The 25,557-nt window shown below is 42.7% G+C and overlaps 1 pseudogene; it reads left to right on the top strand.

The window, feature by feature from the left end:
- Window positions 1-25,557, top strand: part of LOC126060941 (heat shock protein HSP 90-alpha-like) — a 134,366-nt pseudogene that overhangs the window by 98,209 nt on the left and 10,600 nt on the right.

Raw genomic sequence — 25,557 nt, 5'->3', positions numbered from 1 at the left:
TCCCCCGCTCCTATCCCACCGCCCAGGAAATGTTTACTTCTCACAGTTGCCTCTTCAGGCAACAAGGCTGCCCTGTTCTGCTGAGTTCTCTGCTTATTCATCTGCTTTCCTCTTCAAATTTTTTCTAAAACCTTTCATCTACTATTGACCCCTCTCCAATTCATATTGTCCAACTGCGTTTATACTTGCATTTCTTTTGCTTCGCTTCCGTATCTGTAGAGTTTCAGGAAGTAGAGTAATAGACGTATTTGGTCAATTGGCCATGTTTAAATAAAAGTCTTCCAACAGGAAATCTTGAGAGAACTAAGCAAACTGATTCTCGAGTACATCTGGAGGAAGAAATATGGAAGAAGAGTCAAGAAAATTTTGAAAAAGAGAAGTGACTCGCTCTATTACAACATACATTAGAAGTATAAGAAATAAAACAGTATGTATTGGCATGAGAAAAGAAAAAATAGATTATTAGAATAGAATACAGGTATGAGAAGCAGATTATGTGTGTGTGTGCATAATTTAACACATAAATATAAATAAACATTTCAAATTGGTATCAAAAGAATGAACTATTCAGCATTTAATGTTAGGGCAACTAGCTACCTGCTTAAAAAAAATTAATGTGGATTCCTTATCTAATGGGCATTCCTGATGGATTAAACAGATACATAAAAAAAAAAAAGATAACATTATTTGAATAACAATAAGAATAACTAAAAATGTTGATCATTTACTAAATGCCAAGCATGGTTCTAATTGCTTTACATGGCACGTATTGTTATTGTTTCTGTTTTGCAGAGAAGCAAACAGGCATGTAGCCAGCAAGAAGCAGAGTCAAGATTTGAGCCCACAAAGCCTGAATCTGTAGTCTATAGGTGAAAAAAAAAAAATTGGGGGGGGGGGGAAGATGACAGCTCTGCTAAGAAATATAGAAAACCAAAAGCCAAAAGGAAGAAAAATTGACAGCTTAACAAACATGAACATTCAACAATTCAGTATGACTAAGGGCATCATAAACAGAGTTTAAGACAAGAGACTAGGAGAAAATGTTTTCAATATATCTAGTAGACAAAAGAAAGAGCCATTATAAATCAAAGAAGAGAAAATAAAATAACCTAATAAGCAATGACAAAGGACATAAATAGATAATAAAGAGAATAAAAGTACAAGTGGTCAAAACAAAAAACATAAAAGACGTTTTAAAACAAAACCAAACCAGATGCCATCAAGTCAATTCTGACTCATGGCGACCCCACATATTACAGAGTAGAAATATTCCATAAAGTGTTCTTGGCTGTACAGTTGATATCCTTGATCATCAATACTTTCTTCATGAACAAAGAGATATTTCTGAGGGAGCTGACTTCAAATTCATCAGATGCTCTGGACAAAATCAGATATGAAAGCTTGCCAGATCCCAGTATGCTAGCCTCTGGGAAAGAGCTGCACATAACCTCATAACAAACAAGCGGGATCGAAACCTCATGATTGTGGACACTGGAATTGGGATGACCAAGGCTGACTTGATCAATAACCTTGGTTCCATCTCCCAGTCGGGGACCAAAGCATTCTTGGAAGCTTTGCAGGTTGGCGCAGAAATCGCCATGATTGGCCAGTTTAGCGTGGGGTTTTATTCTGCGTATTTCGTTGCTGAGAAAGTGACCGTGATCACCAAACATAAGGATAATGTTCAGTCTACATGGAAGTCTTCAGCAGGAAGGTTGTCCAGAGTTAGGACGAACACAGGCAAACGTATGGGTGTGGAACAAAGGTCATCCTGCATTTGAAAGAAGATCGAACTGAGTATTTTGAGGAAGAAGAATGAAGGAAATAGTGACGAAACATCCTCAATTTACTGGCTATCCAGTTACTCTTTTCGTGAAAAAAGAATGAGATAAAGAAGTGAGTGAAGATGAGGCTAAAGAAGAGAAAGAGAAAGAAGAAAAGGAGTCTGATGACAAGCCCGAAATCGAAGATGTTGGTTTTGATGAAGAAGGAGAAAAAAGAAGGATGGTGACAAGAAGAAAAAGATCAAGGAAAAGTACCTCCACCAAGATGTACTCAACAAAACAAAGCCCATTTGGACCAGAAATCCTGACAATGTTATCAGTGAAGAATATGGAGAGTTCTATATAAGGCCTTGACCAGTGACTGGGAAGACAACCTGGGTATGATGAAGCATTTCTCAGTTGAAGGACTGTTAGAATTCAGAGCCCTTCTTTTTGTCCCAAGACATGCTCCCTTTGACCTGTTTGAAAACAGAAAGAAAAAGAACAACACTAAATTATACATACACATAGTTTTCATCATGGATAACTGTGAGGCGCTAATTTCTGAATATCTGAATTTCATTAGAGGTGTGGTGGACTCTAAGGAACTCCCTCTAGATATTTCCCGTGAGATATTGCAACAATGCAAAATTTTGAAAGTTATCAGGAAGAATTTGGTCAGAAAGTGCTTAGAACTCTTCACAGAACTGGTGGAAGATAAAGAGAACTACAAAAATTTTTATGAGCAGTTCTCTAAAAACATTAAGGCTGAAATACATGAAGACTTTCAAAATTGGAAGAAGCTTTCAGAGCTGTTAAGATATTATAATCTGCTTTGGGTGATGAGAAAGTTTCTCTCAAGGACTACTGCACCAAAAAACAAAACCAAACCCACTGCTGTCGAGTCGATTCCAACTCATAGCGACCCTATAGGACAGAGCAGAACTGCCCCATAGTGTTTCCAAGGAGCGCCTGGCGGATTTGAACTGCCAGCCTCTTGGTTAGCAGCTGTAGCACTTAACCACTACGCCACCAGGGTTTCCACTACTGCACCAGAATGAAGGAAAACCAGAAACACATCTACTGCATCACTGGTAGTAGACCAAGGACCAAGTTGCTAACTGAGTCTTTGTGGAACATCTCCGGAAGCATGGCTTAGAAGTAATCTATGTTATCGAACCCATCGATGAGTACTGTATCTGACAGCTGAAGGAATTTGAGGGAAGACTTTGGTGTCAGTCACCAAAGAGGGCTTGGAACTTCTAGAAGATGAAGAAAAGAAAAACAAGGGGTTGTTAACCAATGTCAGACAACAATGTGTGTACTGTTTGATGAGAAACTAGTTTGTTCTGTAAACCTTCATCTAAAATTCAAAAAAATTAAAAAAGGAAAAAGAAACAAGAAGAGAAAAAGTTTAAAACCTCTGCAAAATCATGAAATACATCTTGGAGAAAAAGGTTGAAATTGTGGTGGTATGAAACCAATTGGTCACGGCCCCATACTGCACTGTCACAAGCACATATGGCTAGATGGCAAACATGTATAGAATCATGAATGCTCCAGCCCTAAGAGACAACTCAACAGTGGGCTACATGGCAGCAAAGAAACACCTGGAGATAAACCCGGGCCATTCCATTGTTGAGACCTTATGGCAAAAGGCCAAGGATGATAAGAATGATGCCTGTGAAGGATCTGCTCATCTTACTCTAAGAAACTGCACTCCTGTCCTCTGGCTTTAGTCTAGAAGACGCCTAGACACGTGCTAACAGGATCTGCAGGATGATCAAACTTGGCCTGGGTATCGATGAAGATGACCCTACTGTTGATGATACCAGTGCTACTGTCACTGAAAAAATTCTGCTCGAAGGAGATGATGACACATCGTGCACAGAGGAAGTCTACAGAGCCCTGCCTGAGGGATCACTTGTACGTGTGTTCAATACTTTATCCTCATTCCCTCTGATAATATATTTTCAAGGATTTTTTCTTTATTTTTGTTAACATTTTAAACGTCTGTATGGCATGACAGTAACTAAGGGGAAGATAAGATTTCTTTCTACTTCTAAGTGTGATACTGTGATATTTTAAGGCCCTAAAGCAGAGCTAGTAGTTTTTCTCCAGTTTCACACTGGCTTATTTAACAGATGGTGGTAATGTTTGTTGTGAAGTGTGCGTGATCTAAGGTTAACTCAGCGGTCTAAAGTGTTTAGCTATTAAGTGGATTCCTTACAAAGCCAAATTTTTTTTTGTCACTGAAGTGTTGAGATATACCTTGATGTTTATAAGAAAAATCCTCATTAAAATAACTTGAGTTTCATCTTCCAGTATCTTCTTTCTAAGCCTTTCACCCCCTGTAGTCACCAACACTGCAGGTACTAGGCCTTTAGAAGTTAGTATGTTAAACTGAACCAACTCGATCAGGCTTACGTATCCACAGGGCTTGTTCTCCAAAGAAAAAAGTATTGATTAGAGTAGCAAAATTATATGCCTACCTAGGCTATTGTACAGGCAGTTTGAGAGGTAACTCTGCTGAATTTGTGAATGGAAGTGTAGTGCCTGGGTCACCTGCTGTGTCAAAAGGTTGCAACAAATACAGTTAAATTAAAAAGAAGAAAAAAGGTGTTCTTGGCTGTAATCTTTACAGAAGCAGATCGCCAGGCCTTGCTTCTGTAGCACTGCTGGGTTGGTTTGACCTGTTAACCTCTTGGTTAGTAGACCAGTGCAAACTGTTTGCACCACCCAGGGATCTTAAAAGATGTTTAACCTCACTAATAATCCAGGAAATGCAAATGAAAACGACCTGTCACTTTTTGCTTTTTAATTTGGCAAAGAGTAACATGGTTGATAATGCTCAGTTTTATGGAGGGAATACCCACCTACACTATTGGTAGGTATAACTTGGCTTTTTGGTACTTAACATCACAGGGTCTATAAAAATAAAAAGTGTACATTCCCTTTAATCCAGCAACCCCTGCACTAGGTTTTTCTGTATTAGTCAGGGTTTAGGATTGCAAAAAAAACAGAAACAGATTCTGGTTAACTTGAGTAAAAAATAAGTTTATTGGGAAAATATCTGGTGGTTCATGAGTTGTTGGAAAGCTTGGTGCTCAAGTTCAACAACCTGGCAGGAGCCAATGAGGCTGGGCAGCTGAAGACCCAGTGAAGCTCATATCCCAGGGCAGTCTGATTGAATGCTGCCCCTGGCTCTGTCACCACTGGGACTTGGGGCCACCACTACTCCATCTGTCATCATTGTTGATACCACCAACTATTGGTAGCTGTCCGTGAGCCTTTGCCTCAACTCTACAGATTCAAACACCTGAGTGACTGCTGATTGGCCAAACCTTGGTATCGGGGGCAGAGAGAGAGAGCATAGATGGCTTCTTTCAATTTTTAACATGGAGGTGGTACCTGCCACCCGTATAGATTTACACCCCAAATAGGATGAGTATTTTTATAAAGAGCAGCCAAAGCAGACAAATACCTATAAATGGTTCCACCGTTGTGGCTACCCAAGATTTATATATATCCTTCTTCACACATTTTCACTAACCCTCTCACTGCCAAAAAATATCTGGCTACCATAATGCAACTGTCCCACATTCAAACCCAAAGCATTAGCCTTCTCCCTAAAGGGAGACAGCTCAGGGTCTATCAGTTATGTTACCCAGATCTTGATCCAGGTTCTCTGGGCCACGTTTGTTCAGCCTCTAATTCTCACTATTTCATCTCTCTATTATACAAACTACAGTGGCATGCTGGAGCCAACTTGTATCAGGAGCTATTATATTCAACACAGCCATTACTAAAAATTAAATTATATGAGGTTACAATTAAATAAGTTATATTAAAAACAAAAGTAGTAAATACTCAAAACTTATAACTTCCTAATTATTTTACTGTATTTACTGTTATCTCTGTTTTTGAGGTTATTTACATCTATTTCCGTCTTGAGGATATTTCTATATATTGTAACAGAGTGGTGGTGTTTTTGTTGTTCTCAGTTTCTATTGAGTTGATTCTGACTCATGGCCAGTGCGTGTGTACAGAGTAGACCTGCTCCATAGGGTTTTCAAGTCTGCGACTTTTCGGAAGAAGATCACCAGGCCTGTCCTCTGAGGTGCTTCTGGGTGGGTTCAAACTGCCAGCCTTTCAGCCAGTGTTCAAGTGTTTAACCGTTTGCACCACCCAGGACACCCACCTGAATGGCGGAAGTATTACATAATGGTTTTTCTACTGAACATCTTTACTCTGCTTTTGGTGATGCAATGTTAGTAGTTTGAAATTGGTCACGGTGGGGCTATTTACACCACAGAAATGGGCAAACACTACAAGTCAAGGCTTTTTTTGCGGGGGTAGCGAGAGTGGTTGTTTAGACTTAGAGAAAGTGACAGAGGAAACGTTAATAATGGTAATTAACTTAAAAAATGCATCATGTCTATAGCTGTTACATCATGAATAGCACAAAAATCAAGGAAATATTCTTCCAGTATTTGAAAGCCATTATCTGACTCAGCAATGGCTTTTTTATGCCACTGATAAACAAGCGAAGCCCTGGCATACGTCTTTGTTGCTTTCCTTCCATCTTATTGGTTAACATAACAGAAACATCAAACATTTATGTTGGAACTACACTAACTCATCAAATGTAACCAGAGGTTGGATATGGATATAAGAGTTGGGCAAAAATCAACAAAAGCACTCTGTGAGAATTAACTGGCTATACATAATTTATAATAAAGATGATTTGATATTTTTGTTGCTATTTGTTAATTGGAAACTCTGGTGGCGTAGTGGTTAAGTGCTACAGCACTGGCTTTCTGGGTATTTGTAAATTGTGTGCAACACATTCTTTTTATCAGGAAAATTTATAATAAACTTAGAAATTCAGGCATTTTGTTTTCTGGAAAGCTGGTTGCTAACAACTTGCCAGCACATTAATGCCTATGGATTAAATCATAAAACTCACCACCGCAATAATATAAATGAAATCCCAAAAGATTATTTACATAATGATAGTCTTTTTATAAAATTAAAACAAATATAAATAAAAAAAAAAACACTTTTAAAAGAACACTTACTGAGGCAATAAAACGGTATTTAAAAAAAAGCATGGCACGATGAACACAGGATTCAAAATGATGGTTGCAAGTAAGAGAAGGCAAGGGAATGGAATGGTGTTTACCGTGTAGTTACAGATAAGTTATTGTCAAAGTGTTAATTTTAATTCTGGTATTAGTGGTGAGTTTCAGTTTTAGTTTCGGGGTGCTCCTTACATTATTAAAAATAACTGGTTTCTATATTGTTAGTCGATGGTGAGTCGATTCTGACTCATAGTGACCCCATATGTGCAGGGTGGAATTGTGCTCTGTAGGGTTTTCAAGGCTGTGACCTTACAGAAGCCGGTCACCAGGGCTTTCTTCTGGGGCATCTCAGGGTGGGTTTGAACCACCAATCTTTTGGCTAGTAGCCGAGCACGTATCTAAATAAATTAATAAGTAAAAATGGACCCTGCATGGATCGAAGACGAAAGTTCCTCATAAGCCAAACATTATGATTAATCCGGCTCTGCACACTTGAAGTTCAAAGAGAAAAAGGATTTGAGAGTCAAAAGAAAAAAAGAAACATTTGGGACTAGTTGTATGATATGAACTAAGGGAGTGGGGAAAGGATATTTTTACTACATATGATGAATTGGAACATATTTGTGTTTCTCCTAGAAATACAAGAGAAGGATTTAGTTTATTTCTTAATATTTTGCTTGCTGGAGGCTGCCTCTTGGACCACTACATAGATTTGAGACCGGACCACTTGAGTGCATTTATATTTGGGTTACATTGAGTTTGGCACTGCAGATAAATCCTTACATTTGCCCAATCATGAGCAACAGTATAAAGTTTTGTTATGTCAGAAGACCACAAACTCTTTTCCAGAGGTGGGTGTAGCAGAAAGAAAAAAATTTTGAGGAGGAATAGGTGGTAGCGTTTTGGGGGACAAAGAAATATTGAGCTGTCAGGATGGTGAAACTGCACCATGTTAGCTTGACTCAGCCCCAGACGTGGCTCCACATGAGGTGGTACCCAGGTATAGGAAACGAGGACTTTGGGAGCCAGGTCAGCTGACAGCAGAGATGCTGTACGTGGAAGAAGATGCAGTGGAGAGAGGAGCTCAGTCTGAGGTTCATGGTATTCAAGCAGGGTGGCTGTCTGAGAAGGCGGAGAGGAAGTTGTGGAGCTGTGATGTGGTCCAGCCCTCTTATTGTTTTTTTCTCCTCCTCTGTGAGGAGTTTACTTGGCTAAAAGATTTAGAGAGAGGTTAAGTGCTTGATACATAGTGTCCCCTCCATTGGGCTGGACCCCACCTTCTCTAGCCAAGAACAGGAGAAAGGGAAAAGTATACGACAATTATAAACATTTTTTTAAAAAACAAACAATTTTGGGTCATTTCACAGCTCAATTAAGGCACTAAAATCAGTTTGGGGCTCATGTTTCATTCAGGATTGGTGGGTGTGGAAAACTTAGGGACTCTCGACATTTGAAAGAATTGAGATATAATTCACATAACATATAAAATTCATCCTTTTAAATTTTACAGTTAACTGGTTTTTAGTATACTTACAGAGTCATGTAACCATCACCAGTAATTCCAGAACATTTTCATTATTCTATAAAGAAAACTTGTACTTGTGAGCAGTCATTCTCCAACTCACCCAACCGCCAGCCCCTGGTACTTTCTGTCTCTATGGATTTGCTTATTCTGTACATTTCATATAATTGAAATCAGATAATATGTGGCCTTTTGTGTCTAAAGTTTTTCACTTAGCATGTTTTCAGGGTTCATCCACGTTGTAGCATGTATCACGCTTCCTTCCTTTTTATGGCTAAGTAATACTCCATCATACAGATATGCCATATTTTGTTTATCGGTTCATCAGCTGATGAACATTTGGGTTGTTTCCAGTTTGGGGCTATTATACACAATGCTAGTATGCACATTCATGTACAAGTTATGGTGTGGACATATATTTTCAATTTTCTTGCATATATACCTAGGAGTGAAATTGCTTGGTCTTATGATAACCATATTTTTTAGCCTTTTGAGGAACTGCCAGACTGTTTTCCAAAGTGCCTGTACCAGCAATATATGAAGACTCTAATTTCTCTGCATCCTCACTAACATGTTATTGTATAACTTTTTGATTATAGCTATCCTAGTGTGTATGAAGTGTTATCTCACGGTGGTTTTGATTCTCATTTCACTAATGACTAATGATGTCGAGTGTCTTTTCGTGTACTTAATGGCCATTTGTGTATCTTGTTTGGAGAAATGGCTAGTCATATTCTTTGCCCATTTATAAATTAGATCATTCGTCTTTTTATTGTTGAGTTGTGAAAGTTCTTTTTATCTTCTGGGTACTAGACTTTTATCAGATAAATAATTTGCAAATATTTTCTCCCATTCTATGTGTTGTCTTTTTCTTTCTTTTGACATTTTGCCTTATCCTCTTTTTTTTGTTGTTGTTAGGAGTTTTTTGATTACCTTTTCAACCTCTTCTTTTGTTTTGGGTCTATTTAGTTGTTCTACCTCTGTTTGTGTTAGTTTAGGTAGGTAGTGTGTTTCTAGGAATTCATCCATTTCTTCTAGGTTTTCAAATTTGTTAGAGTACAATTTTTCATAGTAATCTGATATGATTCTTTTAATTCCAGTTGGGTCTGTTGTAATATCACCCACCTCATGTCTTATTCAGGTTATTTGCTTCCTTTCCTGTTTTTCTTTTGTCAGTTTGGCCAATGGCTTGTGAATTTTGTTGATTTTTTCAAAGAAGCAGCTTTTGGTCTTATTAATTCTTTTACTTGTTTTTCTATTTTATTTAGTTCTGCTCTAATTTTTATTATTTGTTTTCTTCTGGTGCCTGAGGGTTTCTTTTGTTGTTCTCTTTCTATTTGTTCAAATTGTAGGGATAATTCTTAGATTTGGGCCCTTTGTTCTTTTTGTATCTGTGCATTTACTGATATAAATTGACCCCTGAGCGCCGCTTTCGCTGTGTCCCGAAGGTTCTGATAGGAAGTGTTTTCATTCTCATTGGATTCTCTGAATTTCTTTATTCCATCCTTATGTCTTCTATAACTCAGTCTTTTTTGAGCAGGGTACTATTCAGTTTCCAAGTGTTTGATTTCTTTTCCCTGCTTTTTCTTTTATTGATTTCCACCTTTATGGCCTTATGGTCAGAGAAGATGCTTTGTAGTATTTCAATGTTTTGGATTCTGCTAAGGCTTGCTTTATGGCCCAATATGTGGTCTATTCTAGAGAATGTTCCAGGTGCACTAGAAAAGAAAGTATCCTTGGTTGCTGTTGAGTGGAGTGTTCTGTATATGTCTGTGAGGTCAAGTTGGTTGATTGTGACATTTCGATTGAGCTTCTTTTTGGATGTCCTGTCCTTCACCGAAAGTGGTGTGTTGAAATCTCCTACTATTATTGTGGAGCTGTCTATCTCACTTTTCAATGCTGATAGAGTTTGTTTTATGTATCTTACAGCCCTGTCATTGGGTGCATAAATATTTAATATGGTTATATCCTCCTGGTATATTGTCCCTTTAATCATTATGTAGTGTCCTTCCTTATCTTTTGTGGTGGATTTAACTTTAAAGTCTATTTTGTCAGAAATTAATATTGCCACTCCTGCTCTTTTTTGATTGTTGTTTGCTTGATATACTTTTTTCCATCCTTTGAATTTTAGTTTGTTTGTGTCTCTAAGTCTAAGATGTGTCTCTTGTAGGCGGCATATAGACGGATCGTGTTTTTTAATCCATTCTGCCACTCTGTCTCTCTTTATTGGTGCATTTAGTCCACTTACATTCAGCATAATTATGGATAGGTATGAATTTAGTGCTATCATTTTGATGTCTTTTTTTGTGTGTTGTTGATAGTTTCTTTTTCCCACTTAATTTTATGTGTTGAGTAGATTATCTTTATATATTGTCCTTTCCTCATATTTGTTGTTGTTGATTTTGTTTCTGCTGAGTCTCTATTTTTTTCTTGTATTTTATTTTGATGTGTAGGATAGTTTGTCTCCTTTGTGGTTACCTTATTATTTACCTCTATTTTTCTAAATTTAAACCTAACTTTTATTTCTTTGTATCACCTTGTCTTCCTCTCCACATGGAAGATCTATGACTACATTTGTTAGTCCCTCTTTACGGTTTTAATGTTGCCTTCTTTTACATGATAACATTGCTGTTACCCTGTTTTGAGTGTTTTTTTAATCTTGATTTATTTTTGTGATTTCCCTGTCTGGGTTGACATCTGATTGCTCTGCCCAGTGTTCTAGTCTTGGGTTGATACCTAATATTATTGAATGTCTAACCAAAGAACTACCTTTAATATTTCTTGTGGTTTTGGTTTGGTTTTTATGAATTCATTAAACTTCTGTTTATCTGGAAGTGTCCTAATTTCACCTTCATTTTTGAGAGACAGTTTTGCTGGATATATGATTCTTGGTTGGCAATTTTTTTCCTTCAGTTTTTTAAATTGCCTTCTTGCTTGCATGGTTTCTGCCGAGTAGTCTGAGTTTATTCTTATTGGCTCTCTTTTGTAGGTGTCTTTTCATTTATCCCTAGCTACTCTTAAAATTCTCTCTTTATCTTTGGTTTTGGCAGGTTTGATTACAATATGTCTTGGAGACTTTCTTTTAACATCTACCTCATGTGGAGTTCGATGAGCATCTTGGATAGATATCTTCTCTTCTTTCACGATATCAGGGAACTTTTCTGCCAACAAATCTTCAACAATTCTCTCCGTATTTTCTGTTATCCCTCCCTGTTCTGGTACTCCAATCACTTGTAGGTTATTTCTCTTGATAGAGTCCCACATAATTCTTAAGGTTTCTTCATTTTTTAAAATTCTTTTATCTGATTTATATATATATTGGTGCCAAGTGCTTTATCTTCAAGTTCAGAAATTCTGCCTTCCACTTGCTCAATTCTGCTTCTCTGACTTTCTCTCGGGTTGTCTACTCCTGTAATTTTATTATTAATCTTCTGAATTTCTGATTGCTGTCTGTGTATGGATTTTTCCAGCTTATTAAATTTTTCATTGTTCCTGAATAATCTTTTTAATTTCTTCAATTGCTTTATCTGTGTGTTCCTTGGCTTGTTCTGCATATTGCCTCATTTCCTTCCTCATGTCTTGAAGGGTTCTGTATTTTAATCTTTTGTACTCTGCCTCTGGTAATTCCAGGAAGGCACTTTCATTTAGAAGATCCCTGGATTCTTTGTTTTGAGAGCCTGTTGAGGCGATCATGGTCTGTTTCTTTATGTGACTTGATACTGACTGTTGTCTCTGAGCCAACTCTAAGTTATTGTATTAGTTTATTTTATGTTTGCTTACTGTGTCGTAGCTTGTTTGTTTTGTTTTAATATGCCCACATGGGTTGCTTGAGTGAGCTAGCTTGATTATTTTCACCTTTGGAGCTCTGACGTCCTGTCCCCAGATGGCTAGAGCTGTTATCAGGCATATCAGTCTAGGAGTCCATTCACTTATCTTGTAGGAATTCAACTCAGGTGCCCAGGTAGCTGAGCATCAAGTGTGTGGTACAGGCTGTGTCCTACTGTCTTAGAGGGGCAGGGGTGATTGGTGTAGGTACCGGTATCTGGTTGCAGCAGGGGGTCACACTCTGAACAAGGCAGGGGGCTGAGAATTGTCCCCCACATGTCTCTGAGGAAAGCTTGTCCCTGTTCGTCAGAGAGTACAAGTGGGTATGTTCTGCAGACGGACCATGGGCACCCACTGCTTTTGGTTGTAAGGACTGGGAGGTACCAGTTATCCTTGGACCCCTGTCACAGCTGGCTGGGTGACCTGAGTGGAGCCACCAGTCCTTAGGCCCCTGGTGTGGGTAGGTGAAGACCCTGTTTAATAGGCAAAGCAATGTCAAACATCAAACACCCACCTCTGTACCGCACAGCTGAAATGGCTGGAGTCTGCCAACAAGGGCCTATTCTCCTGAAATTGGCCCACACAGGTCCATGCAGAGGGCAAGGTACTCAAAGTTCACGGACCATTTATGCCTGGACAGGAGCTCCTTCTGTCCTGAGCTCTCCCGGTTAATGGAGCTGGTGAATTATCTTTTCCCCCAATTGCAAATTTATTCCTTTTCCAAGGCCGGGAGGGTGGCTCTAGGTGCTCCAACAGAGCCTATCTCAGGCCCAGGGAAGTCAGCTGCTGAAGCCGACTTGGGAGCTGGGGGTAGGGGGACGGCCGCGATAAAATATATGCAAGTACTTAGCTTTTGCTGAGAGCACCGTTACTCTCTGGTTCCGGAGGTGTGAGTAGGCTGTGTAGCTGGCTGCTTCTCCCTCAGGAAACTGCGGCTTAATGCTAGTACTAGCCTACCGCCTCTCCAAAATGGCACCGGAGGGCTCCCCGCAATTCAGGTCCAGTAACCCCTCTCTGCTTTTGAACCGTCTCTTCCTCTGCCTGCCTCTCAGTTAGTTTTCTAAGCTTGCCTTTGATGTCTGGGGCTCCTACCCATACCATATCCACTGCCGTCGAGTCAATTCCCACTCATAGCAACCCGACAGGACAGAGTAGAACTGCCGCATAGAGTTTCCAAGGAGTGCCTGGCAGATTTCAACTGCCAGCCTTTTGGTTAGCAGCTGTAGCACTTAACCACTATGCCACCAGGGCTCCTAAAAAAAAAATCTTTTTTTTTTTTTTTTTTTTAGGAGCCCTGGCTAGCTTGTCATAAATACACTTGTTTCACTTGTTTTTTTGGGTCTTTGTTGTAAAGAGGGCTCGAAGGAAGTGTCTGTCTATTCCGCGATCTTGGCTCCACCTTGCCTTAGCCTCTTTGAGGCTTGAGCTAGGAGTCTCCCTGGGAGCAGCTTCATCCTTTAGTATAAGGTTCAGAGCTCAGGGGAAGCCAAGAGTCTCAGAAGGGAGGAAACAGTTAACCACTTAGTCTGAGGAAAGCGGCAGTTTTCAGGTGAATGATAATTAATTAAACAAAGGTCTGAATTCAGTCGAGAATCAATTTTGGCAGCAGCAGAGATCCAATTAGCTGTGATTACAGCCAGAGACTGGAAGTGCTGTGCCCTCAGGCCCTTCCACCCGCTGCACGTTCGGGTCCCAAGGCAGTGTCTGGAGTGCCTGGTGTGGTCAGGAGCACCCCAGACAGCTCCTGCCAAGTGATGTTGCAGCTGCAGCGGCTGAAGTCCCTGTGTCATGGCAGCAATGCTACGGGTTGCCTTTCCACCCTGGGAAACAAAACAGTTGCCATTGAGTTGACTTTGACGCGTGGCGATCCCACGTGTGTCAGAGTAGAACTGCACTCCATAGGGTTTCAATGGCTGGTTTTTCGGAAGTGGGTCGCCAGGCCTTTTTTTTTACCTCAGCGTGAACTCAAACCTCCAACCTTTTTGTTAGCAGCCAAGTGCTTAACCATTTGTACCACTCAAGGGCCCAAACTCTGAAAATGGGGCCACTTTCCTCTGCCCAAGCCTCTGAACGATCTGGGACCAAGACTTTTCCTGTGGTTTTGTTAAACAGCTTGGCTGCTAAACGGAATCAGTCTATTTCCCTTTGGCAGGCTGTGTGTCTTTAGGGCCTGCCAACTTCCCCTAGGAGGGGCTCTTTTCACCCCCAGAAAGGGCTGGGCAGAGCTGGAGAAGCACAGAGTGCAGGAGGCTGTCCTGAACAGGGGGCTGGGATGTCTTTTTTTGTGGCCATGCGTTTATTTTTCAAATATGCATTTAGCACCACATGCCATGGCATCTTACATGCAGACAGACATTCAGTGTACAAGGGAACAACTCCTGGGTTGGTCAATATTATATTCCCTATTTTCTGTGAGGAAACTGAAGCTCAGAAAAGTTAAAATCATGTGGGCCCTAAGTGAGAAGCTAGGACTGTTTGACTTTAGATCCCGAGCTCTTTGCACAGAAAGCCTCACCTTTTAATAGGGTGAGTGAGCTTGTGAGGTTCTTGTGGGAATCATGCCTGGAGCAAAAAGACTGCTCCTCAAAGATTGGTTCCCTGCTTCTTCCTTGATCTCTCTGATAGTTCAATATACACGTGCCTCCTCTCCCCTCAAAATACCAGACTAGTAGCTGTAGAGTTGGTTCTGACTCATGGCAACCCTATGTGTGTCAGAGTAAAACTGTGCTCCACAGGGTTTTCAATGGCTGATTTTTTGGAAGTAGATCACCAGGCCTTTCTTCTGAGGCATTTCTGGGTGGACTCAAATCACCAACCTTTCAGTTAGCAGCTGAACACTTACCCATTTATGCCATCCAGGGACTCCAATTTATATCCAAGCTTCTACAAAGGAAATCTGATCTTTCTCAGTTGGAAGACCTTCTCCTTACCTCTTGTGTCTCCCCATCAGTCCACCTCACCCAGTCTTTTCTTCTCTGTGTATCAAAATAAGGCTTTTAAAAGCAGCTCAAAAGTTGCCTCCTCCAGGTCGTCTTCCTAGACTGAGCCTACCAAACTCTCCAGTCACCCCAGCTGCTTGTCAGCATGTATGTCTCTTGCAGGGCTGTAATATGAGGCTCTATGTTCTGTCATATGCACTCCTGTGCACACCAATACTTGTATATGAATGTTCCTAGCAGTATTATTTATAATAGTCCAAAATTTAAAACAACCCAAGTGTCCATCAGCTGATGAAGGGATACACAAAGTGTGGCATATCCACACAATGGAATATTATTCAGCCATAAACAGGAATGAAGTACTGATTCATGTGTGGGGGTCTTGTATTCCCACCATGTTGTGAGTTCCCCAAGGGCAGGGCTTGTGACTGCTTCCTCATCTGTATCTCCTTTCTATTCCTCATTCTGCCTGTCCATGGCATCTGGGAGACAAGACCCAGTCATCTGGAAGTCTCTCCTGACTTGCCACCTGCAAGACCCACTACAGTATGGTGAATATGGCAAGAGAGGGATCCCTCTTAAACCAGAGCTTTGATCTGTGAAGGGGTTTAGCAATTATGTCCATAAAATAACTCAGGAAGTGTGATCATCTCCCTAATGGGATCTGCCGTGAGTAGCCAATCTGTGGAAAGGGAGTTTCCTTGGGTGTATGGCCTGCATCTGAATATAAGCCTGCATCTGAATATAAGCAGATGTTCTGGCAAGGCTCAGGGACTTTTGTTCATTCTGAATCCTGCAGCTGGCTCCTATTCGTCTGCACTCTGGTTCTTGAGATTTGAACTAGCAGCTTACTTTTGGTCTTGCCTGCTGATCTTGGGATTCGTCGATCTTCACAGCCTTTAGTACCTTGTCAATGAGGAAACTACCTAGAATCAGTTTCTAGGCCCTAACAACAAAGTCAAACCTCATTTAAGGCCTGCTGAGTTCCTATAGCCCTCAAGTTCCCAAGTCCTTTCTCAGTTTGTTGCTTGGTTTTGCTAGCATCCTTCTTGGTTTCCAGCCACGTTCTCCTGCAGAAAAAAATAACACAACAGCTTCAACAATCCCCAACAATACAGAGGCCTTGGGAGCCTTCCAAATGCACTTGCAGAGATAAGATCATGCTTACCCTCAGACCGGGGGTAACGATGGTTCAGTGGTAGAATTCTTGCCTTCTATGAGGAAGACGCAGTTCAATTCTCCTCTAAAGTACCTCACATGTACTCACTGCCAATCTACCGGTGGTGGTGTGCATGTTGTTATGATGTTGAACAGGTTTCAGTGGAGCTTTCAGACTAAGATGGACTAGGAAGAAAGATCTGGCTACCTACTTCTGAAAATCAGCCACTGAAAACCCTGTGGATCACAATAGTCCTATCTGTAACTATTCATGGGGATGGCACAGGGCCCAGCAGCATTTTGTTCTATTGGGAATGGGGTCACCATGAATTGGGGGCCGACTTGATGGCAGCTCACAATAACAATCCTTACACCAAACGAAGAAAACAGGAATGGGTACCTGTCTCAGGCTGGGTTCTCTAGAGAAGAAAAGCCAGTAAAATGTATAAATATATTTATAGAGGGAGATTTATATCATGGAAACGGCTCATGCAGTTGTAGAGACTGGAATGTCCCAAGTCTGTGGGTCAGGATAGAGGCTTCTCCAGATTCATATAGCCCCATGGGGGCTGGCAAACTCAAGATCGCCAGGTCAGAGAGCAAGGCTCTCGCTCACAGGCGTCAAAGATTGATGAGTCCCAAGATCGGCAGGCAAGACTACAGGTAAGTTGCTAGCTCAAGCCCCAAGAACTGGAGGTCAGATGAACAGGAGCCAGCAGGATTCAGAGCAAGCAAAAGCCCATGACCTTGCCAGAATGTCCACTTATATCTGATGCAGGCCACATGCCCGAGGAAACTCCCTTTCAACTCATTGGCTACTCACAGTAGATCCCATCTTGGAGGTGATCACATTATATTAAATCTCATCGTGGAAGTGATCACAACATCACATGACAGCCAAACTACATCATAACTGCCAAACCACTGAGAATCATGGCCCAGCCAAGTTGACACACAACTTTAACCATCACAGTAACTTATTTAGCCAATGAAGCCATTGAAATCAGTGGGGTGAGAGACTTGGTCAATATTCTGCAAAAGAGACAAGATGAAGAGTTCAGGTCATTTGTCTCCCATGTTGGGGCATCCTCCTCTTGACTATTGGCTTTTGCTGTGCATGGACAACGGGAAAGGGCAGGGAGCTGGCAGTAATGAGGCCCTTGCTTCTGACCCAAGTGGATCTGAGCCAAGATAAGAGGCTGAAGTCCATGCTCCTTTGATCAGCCTAGTCCAATGACTGGTGCCTTGAGCCACACAACATATCTGCTTCAAATACCACTTCAGCTTCCAGGAGCCAAACCTGCCTTCTTCCACCTCTTAAACGGGAGTCCTGATATTCTGTGTTCTTTTTGCATAGACCTCCCTCTGCCCTTCCTGGATAATGGATAAAGGCCACCACTCACCCGCTACTACCAAAAAAAAAAAAAAAAAAAAAAACCTAACCACTGCAGCTGAGTTAATTCTGACTTATAGTAACCCTATGAGACAGAGTAGAACTGCCCCTATAGGGTTTCCAAGGCTGTAAATCTTTAGGGAACAGACTGTCACATCTTTCTCCTGCAGAGCAGCTGGTGGGTTCAAACTGCCAACCTTTTGGTATGAGCATTAACCACTGTACCTCCAGAGCTCCTTGAATAAAGGGCAAGGCAACATAAATTAAGAGGGGAGGGAGAAGTCACAGCAGCAGCTGTATCTGCCTGTGTATGTAAGTCCTAGCTGGTCTGTCACCCACATGAGGCCCTCAGTAGATCCCTCTCCTCAGAAGACAGCAAAGTCCCGGTTGGGTGAATGGGGATCTGCTTTCTGCACTGGACATCCTGGGCATGTGCCCTTAGTGAGAGCAGACCTCCAGACACTGGCTCTGCCCTCAGAGTGACAGCTAGGACTGATCAGTGAGTGTAAGCCTCCTGGCCCATAGGGGACCCCTGCCCAGGCTTTCCTGAGACCTTGCCTAGGGGGATTCTGACTCAGTGTAGCACACAGGTTCCAGTTCTCACCTATTACCCTTTTCTCTCTCTTATTGAAAACATGCCCTCATATAATAATAAAATAATAATACCAACTAACTTTTGTTGAAGTTTACTATGTGCCGGAAACCCTGGTGGCATAGTGGTTAAGGGCTATGGCTCCTAACCAAAAGGTCTGCTGTTCGTATCTACCAGGCGCTCCTCGGACACTCTATGAGGCAGTTCTACTCTGTTCTACAGGGTCATTATGAGTCAGAATTGACTTGACTGAAACGGGTACGGGTTTTTACTATGTGCTAGACCTTATGTTTACATATATTATTATCTCTATCATACAGATGAGGAAACTGAGACTTGGAGAGTCACTTTCCAAGGCCACACAGCCACATAGGGACCTTGACAATCACATTCTCCACACTAGAGATGAGGACTCAGGAGCTGCAAAGGGTCTGTGCAGAAAGAGCCAGACTCTATCTTAGACAAAGGGGGCCTGGATGCTCACAGAGGCAGGTGAGTATGGAGGGGACTCTAGAGGAGGTTGGAGCTTTAAGAGTTCTGAGTTTCCCACAAGAATTGACTCTGCAGATCTCTGTGGTTTTATAATGTGTTATGTGAGCTTAGCCAGAGAGGGGCTAATTCCGGGGCTGGTAGCTCTGGGGCCAGGAGAATGAGTGAGACCAATGGCAAACTCTCTTCCAGTCAGGGAGACTAAGTGGAATTTGGGCAACTACACCCTAAAAAGGCATCGTAGATGGAAAGAGGTAGACCTCTGAGATGTTTCAGAGAAGAGGTGGTTCCCATTTCAGAACAGAGCCTGTCCAGAAAGCTTGACATGGTGGAGAGATTTTTGTTGTTGTTGAAAATATATTGTTATGGATTGAATTATGCGCCCCCCCCCCCAAATATGTGTTGTAAATTCTAACCTTTGTGCCTGTGGTTTTAATCCCATTTGGGCATACGTTTTCTGCGTTACATTAATGAGGTAGGATTAATGTAGGATGTATCCTGAGTCGATCTTGTATGAGATATAAAAGAGATTAAACAAGTGAGCAGAGCACAGATGGGGAAGAGAAATGCCAAGCCACGTGAAGACTGCCCAGTAAAAAAGCCCAGTAGCAGAAGTTTAAATGAGACAGGGACTTTCCTGTAGAGCCAACAGAGAGAAGCCTTCCACTAGAGCTGGCACCCTGAATGCAGACTTCTAACCTCCTAAATGGTGAGAAAATAAATTTCTGTTTGTTAAAGTCACCCATTGTGGTATTTCTGTTATAATAGCACTAAATAACCAAGACATACACAACAAAACATGCACCAATTCAACAATTTCTGCACGTGTAATTCAGTGGCATTGATCACATTCTTCAAGTTGTGCGATCATTCTCACCCTCCTTTTCCAAATTGTTCCTCCCCCATTAACACAAACTCACTGCCCCCTATGCTTCTTATCTAACCTTTTGAGTTGCTGTCGTCAATTTGATTTTAAAAAAGCACGATGCTCAAGGCAGACATTCTTTACCAATTAAGTTAACCTACTGTTTAGTTTAAATAAGATTTGGGGGGATATTTTTGGACTAAGGCTTAAGGTTTAAAGATTATCTCAGTGCAATAGTTTTAAGGATTCATCCAGCCTCAGTGGATCCAGAAAGTCTGGATTCTAGGAGAATTTGAAATTCCGTATTGCATTCCCCTCTCCCCTTATGATCAAGATTCTTCCATATACTCTTCGATTGAAGTGTTCAGTAATGGTAACTGGGCACCATTCTGTTCTTCTGGTCTCGTGGCAAAGGAGGCATTTGCTCATGGCGGTGATTACCCATGCATTCCATTTCCTGACAGTGGAGTGATTTGATCACAGACCTGGGAGGAGCTCTTTGAAAACTTGATGGAGAGACAGCAAGAAGAAATGCTATTTTACGTAGAAGCTCCAAACAAGTGGAACTTGTCACTTTGAGGATTGTGCAGGCTGAAAATATAGTCAAAGCCACAGCATCTTAGATTTGGAATGGGCCTTATGGACCTGATGGGAGGGTAATGCTGTTGAGGTCGAAGTGCTCTGAATGCAGTAATAGGGGAGGGGCCCAGTTTATTCAACAAAAATAATCAGATCTAAATACGAGATCCTGCTTTGATCTTAACTAGGTGTGTGATCTCAAGCAAGTAGCTTAAACTTCTCTAGGCCTCTGTTTCCTTCTGTGTAAAATGGGGATGTTAGGCTAAATATTGTTTAAGGCTCTTCCCAACTCTTAACACTCTAAGATTCCATGGTCCTTGGGCAGGGAAAGGAGGGCAGAGTGATGAAGGTTGTTGATGAGGGAGGTGGCTGGTGCCGGAAGCAGGCTCCATGTATTTCTCTTAGAGAGTACCTACCTACCAAGGAGAGAAGGGCAGTGGTGGCTCAGAGGTAGGATTTTGGTCTTCAATTTGGGAGACGTGGGTTTGATTCCTGGCCAGTGCACCTCATGTACAGCCACCACCCATCTGTCAGGGGAGGCTTGAGTGTCCCTATGATGCTGAGCAGATTCCAGCGGAGCTTCCAGACTAAGATGGACTGGGAAGAAAGGCCTGGCGATCTACTTTCAAAAATCATCCAACGAGGACCCCATGGATAACACTGGAACGTTGTCCAATCCGCACCTGATCATGGACTGGACCACGTTTCCTTCCATTGTGCATTGGGTGGCCATAAGCTGGGGCGATTCAACAGCAGGTAACAACAAAAATATACACCAGAGGGTCCTTTTAAGGATTAAATGAAAACACATGTAAAGAACATTGCAACCGATCATGGGGATGTCTCAGGGCTGGGCAGCATTTTGCTCCATTGTGCGTGGGGTTGCCATGAGTTGGGGGCTGACAGGACAACAGTTAACAACAATAACCAGGGAGAGCACCTCCTTCAGAGAACAGCCTTTGGAGATCATCAGAGACATGAAGCTATTGGGGAAGGACTGCGTCTGACCCAAGGCACTATCCCTTATAGGCCAATTTAAGTGGAACAGTTGGAAAGGCAAGATGGTCACTGATTATGTAAATGAACTTCAGAGCGAGACAAACCTGAGTTTGAAAACCAGCTCTGCCCTTTACTATCTATGTATTATTGGGCAAATTACATAATCTTTTTTTGTGCTCAGATTCCTCCCCAGTAAAATTTGGATAATAATATATTCCTCTCAGGGTTGATGTAAGAAATAAATTAAATAATGCATCTAAAGTACTTGGCATAGTTCCTGGTAAGTTATAAATCCTCATTACATGGCTATTTGATAATATTATTATTACTGGTGGGCATCAGATCTGATGGGAAGAGCAGACAGTCCAAGTCAGCCAGGAAGGACCGGGGAATGCTCCCTTTCAGGGCTGGCCTGTCTCCCTGTATATTGCAGGTCTCCGGGAAATTAGAATCCAAAGCCTGACAAGTAACACTTGGTTATTTGCCTAATTAATGGGCAAAGAAAGAGCTGAGAAGCTGAGCTAGGCATTCCATGACAGGAAGACTTCCCAACAAATGTAAATACATCCACGGAGCGATTGTAGGGTAATTACATTTTTTACTGCAATATTCATGGTGCTCTTTTATTCCTCGGTAGTCATATTTAAGCTCAAATGACTTCAAAGGAAGAGTTGGGGGAGAATATGAACTGTTCTAACTAATTAAATAATGCAATTAATTCTAATTATGCAGGTGACATCCACTGAGTTACAGGTGTAGCTTGCAAAAAAATATACATATAAAACCACCAAAAAACAATTAACGTGGTAAGCGCTGCCACCATTTATGATTCCTTTATGGAACTGGACTGAGAGGCCCATCCCTTTCTAAAGCTGTGGGATGGAGCTGGCTGTCTCCACGGATCCAGAGAAAAGAGAATGGTACAGCTGGAAGGGAGTTTATCAGCATCCTCCTCAGTTTACCAATGAGAACATGAAGGCTCAGAGAGGGGCCCCCAGTGGTTCAATGTCTCAGAGCAAAAAAAATGGCAATCTCAGACCCGGGTTCCTGCTTAGCCCATTGCCCGTGGTGTTGCTCATTAAGATGTACGGCGTCCCTTGAACCTGACTGAGGTCTGGCATCTCCAGGTGTTCTTCGGATCCAATTTGGACAGAGCTGCCTGCCTGCCAAAGGCCTCCAGAGAAGGGGCCTCCAGTGACTCTTTCCGGCATATTCTAGAACCTGACCCGCTGTGTGGCCTGCAGGTCCCCCTTAACTTTGACAGAATGTTCCATGCTATGGATCCCTACAGGGGAGTATGAGACATCCCTGATCCCTGTGTGCAGCCTCCTGGGGGGTTCCCCCTTAGTCTTCCTCAGTCTCCCTATTTGAGCTGTCCTGGCACCTCCCACTGAGGGTGTGAGGTGGCTGCTGAGGCTGTGATGCAAGTTCTTTAAAGCTCACTTTTAAAGCAAGGACACGAAGTTACAAGAAACTTTGGGCTCTCGGCTTGCTGAGCCCTGCACTTCTTTGTGGGACTGGCTGCTGCTGTCAAGAATAGAGCCGTCATTCTGCAGGAGGGTTTATATGATAATAGGCTTTTTGCCTCCCAGTAATTGGAAAGGTGCTAATCTAGTGACTCATGAGCTTCATATAAGAAAAAATCCACCCTGGAAATGAAATTGCATCGTATTTTCTAAGTGCCTTATCTCCTTATTCAGTGGGGAGGGCAACTGGGGTTTAGATATACGAAGCAGAGCCCCATCTTCCTGGCAACCCTGTTGGAGTGATCATATGCCCCTAACCCCCTCCATGTAGGCCAGTGATCCAGAAAGCAGAAAGGGATGCACACCGGACGGCTGGGGCAGCAAACCCTGTTGGCCCCAGGTCACTGAGAAAGGGAGCTGGCATGTGAGTGGGTTTGCAAAGGAGACAGTCATTAGCAAATTAACGGCAGGGCCTCCAAGGTAGGTCTGGGTGAATGTGCATGTGTGCATGTGTGCATACAAGTTGGATGTAAGTGGACATGGAAGCTGGGATGAACGTCTGGACTGAGTGGGCTTGTAGTGAGCATGTGAGAGAACATGTGTGCATGTATGTGTGTGTGAGTGTGGATGTGCCCTGAACCAAATGTTGCTTCTCTTCCCTTAGCTTGTTATCTAAGTATTTTTACTTTTTCCATCTGCTTTGTATCTTTTGAGCTTTCTGGACCCTGAGCTGAATCCTTAGGTCTGGGTTTCTGGATAGGTACCTTGAGTGGTGGGGCTTGCTGCTGAAGAGGAGTCAAAGTTTCAGCTGGGTCCTTTTTCGAGAAATGCAACCCCTTTACCAGCCCCTAAAGGGGCTGACAACTGGACCTTGACTCTACCTGGAGGACACCTGGGACTGTCCCACACCTAGACCTCCTCTCGTGGGACTCAGGGATGAGGTACCTCTTTCACACCCATCTCTGTATCCCGTCTGCCACTCTGCCATGCTCCCTTTGCCTGGGGAAGCCTGCCACACTTTTTCCACCTCCACCCTAACTTCTGGCCACTTCCCACTGGATCCTGCCTTCCGGGGAGGCCCTGACCTTGGTGTGCCCCCAGGAACTCCAGAGCTCAAAAGACAGGGAGAGAGCCCTTCCTGCCATGGTTCCCCCCTCCTTCCTGCTGGCAGCTCCCAGCCTGAGTCACAGTCCCCTGAGGCTCTCCTCTCCTCCCCCCTCCCACTCCCTTCATTAGCTTCATTGAAGCTAATAATCCTGCTGGCAATTCCATTGTCTCCTCTTAATTCCAATTTCCTTTTGTCCCAAGAGGCAAATCAGCAGAATGAAAATAGTGAAGTGGCAGGCACAGCCTCCCATGTATTAATTAGGGCAGCATTAACGAAGTGATAAAAACACACCTTCAGCGTTAGGGGTTTGCTTTCCCACCTTCCCCCTCCCCATTTAGCTCTCCCATTCTTCCACTCCTCACCTCCAACGGGACCTGAAAGGGCAGACTCAAGCCAAGGACAGGGATGTCTGAGGGACACAGCATCACTGGGACCCTGCCCAGGTTCCCAAGGGGCAGCCCTCCAGAGGTGCCCAGCCATCAGCTCCCTGGGCTAGAGCCAAATCCTCTAGGAGAAATGTGTCCTGCCACCTCAGTGTGTACCAGATTGGAAACCAGCCAGTTGTCCCACCTTCATTCACTCCCTTACCCCACCATCCAAGCAGTCACTGAATCACATCCACTTACCTCCTAAATATGCCCCTATCCTTCCACAACTTTCCCCTCCCTGTGGCTGCCACCCTAGTTCACTCCACCATTGGCTCCCGCCTAGGTGACTATGTCAGCCTTACTGGCCCCCTTGCCTCCAGGCCTGCCCTCCTCAAATCCTTTCTTATCCTATGGCCAGATGCAGCACACGCTTCTTCTTCTGGGAGCCCATCCCTGGCCTCTTTGTTGCCAGCTTGTCCTATTCCTCCTTCATTCAGTCTCTTGGACATCCTTTCCTCTGGGAAGGCTGCTCTGACCTTCAGGACTGGGCTGGGGAGCCTTCTGTGTCCCCATAGCAGTGTGGGCTGACTCCTAACATCGGATCACAACCGCCTGTGGCTACTCAAGAAGAAGGGAGACTTTTGGAATGGGAGGGGTGGGGAGAGATGATTATAACAAGTCATGCCCTCTCACTTTGCGTTTTGAACCAATTTGGAAATAAGCACAGGAGTCAGATAGGATCATCCTTCCAGTTTTACTGTTGGTAAAGGTGGATTGGAGAGAGTGACTAGGCTCAAGGACAAAATGAACTCCCTGGTCCTTCCCTCCTGTATTGAATTTAACCTTCCAGGTGCAGGCAGCACCATTGGATGCCTGGAGGTTTCAGATTTGAGATCTTACTAAATGGGGGAAGGAAGGAATGGTGTGTATGAACTGCAGCAGGCAACTCCAAAAAACCAAACCAAGGTGGGCAGTCACATACCTGCTTGAACCTTTCCACCAATTTCAATGATCAGATGGTCACTGCTTCTTCTGAGTGCAGAATCAATGAGAGGAGTTGGAGACGAAGCAGTGGTTTCTATCCAATGCTTATAAACTGGCATAAGTTCCTAGTCTATGGGTGGTAAGAGTGTGGGGAGAGGTAAAGAGTATATCTCCCTACATGAACTATCTTTGGCTTTCCATCAAATCCCAGCACCTAGCCCAGAGCCTGGCATGTTGCGTATGATCAATAACAGCTTGTCAAGTAGGGAAAGGTCTTACATTTATTGGCTTCATAAAACCTTAGAGCTAGAAGGGATCTTAATGATGAGGAAATTGATGAGGGATGATGAGGAAATTGAGTCTTGAGAGCCAAGTGACTTACCTAAGGTCACAGAGGTAAGGTCACAGTGTCTTTTGTCTCCC

This window comes from Elephas maximus, chromosome 17 (assembly GCF_024166365.1).
Source record: "Elephas maximus indicus isolate mEleMax1 chromosome 17, mEleMax1 primary haplotype, whole genome shotgun sequence".
Taxonomy (NCBI): domain Eukaryota; kingdom Metazoa; phylum Chordata; class Mammalia; order Proboscidea; family Elephantidae; genus Elephas; species Elephas maximus.
Note: the sequence above shows the minus strand (reverse complement) of the source record. Positions and strands in the feature narration are given on the sequence as shown.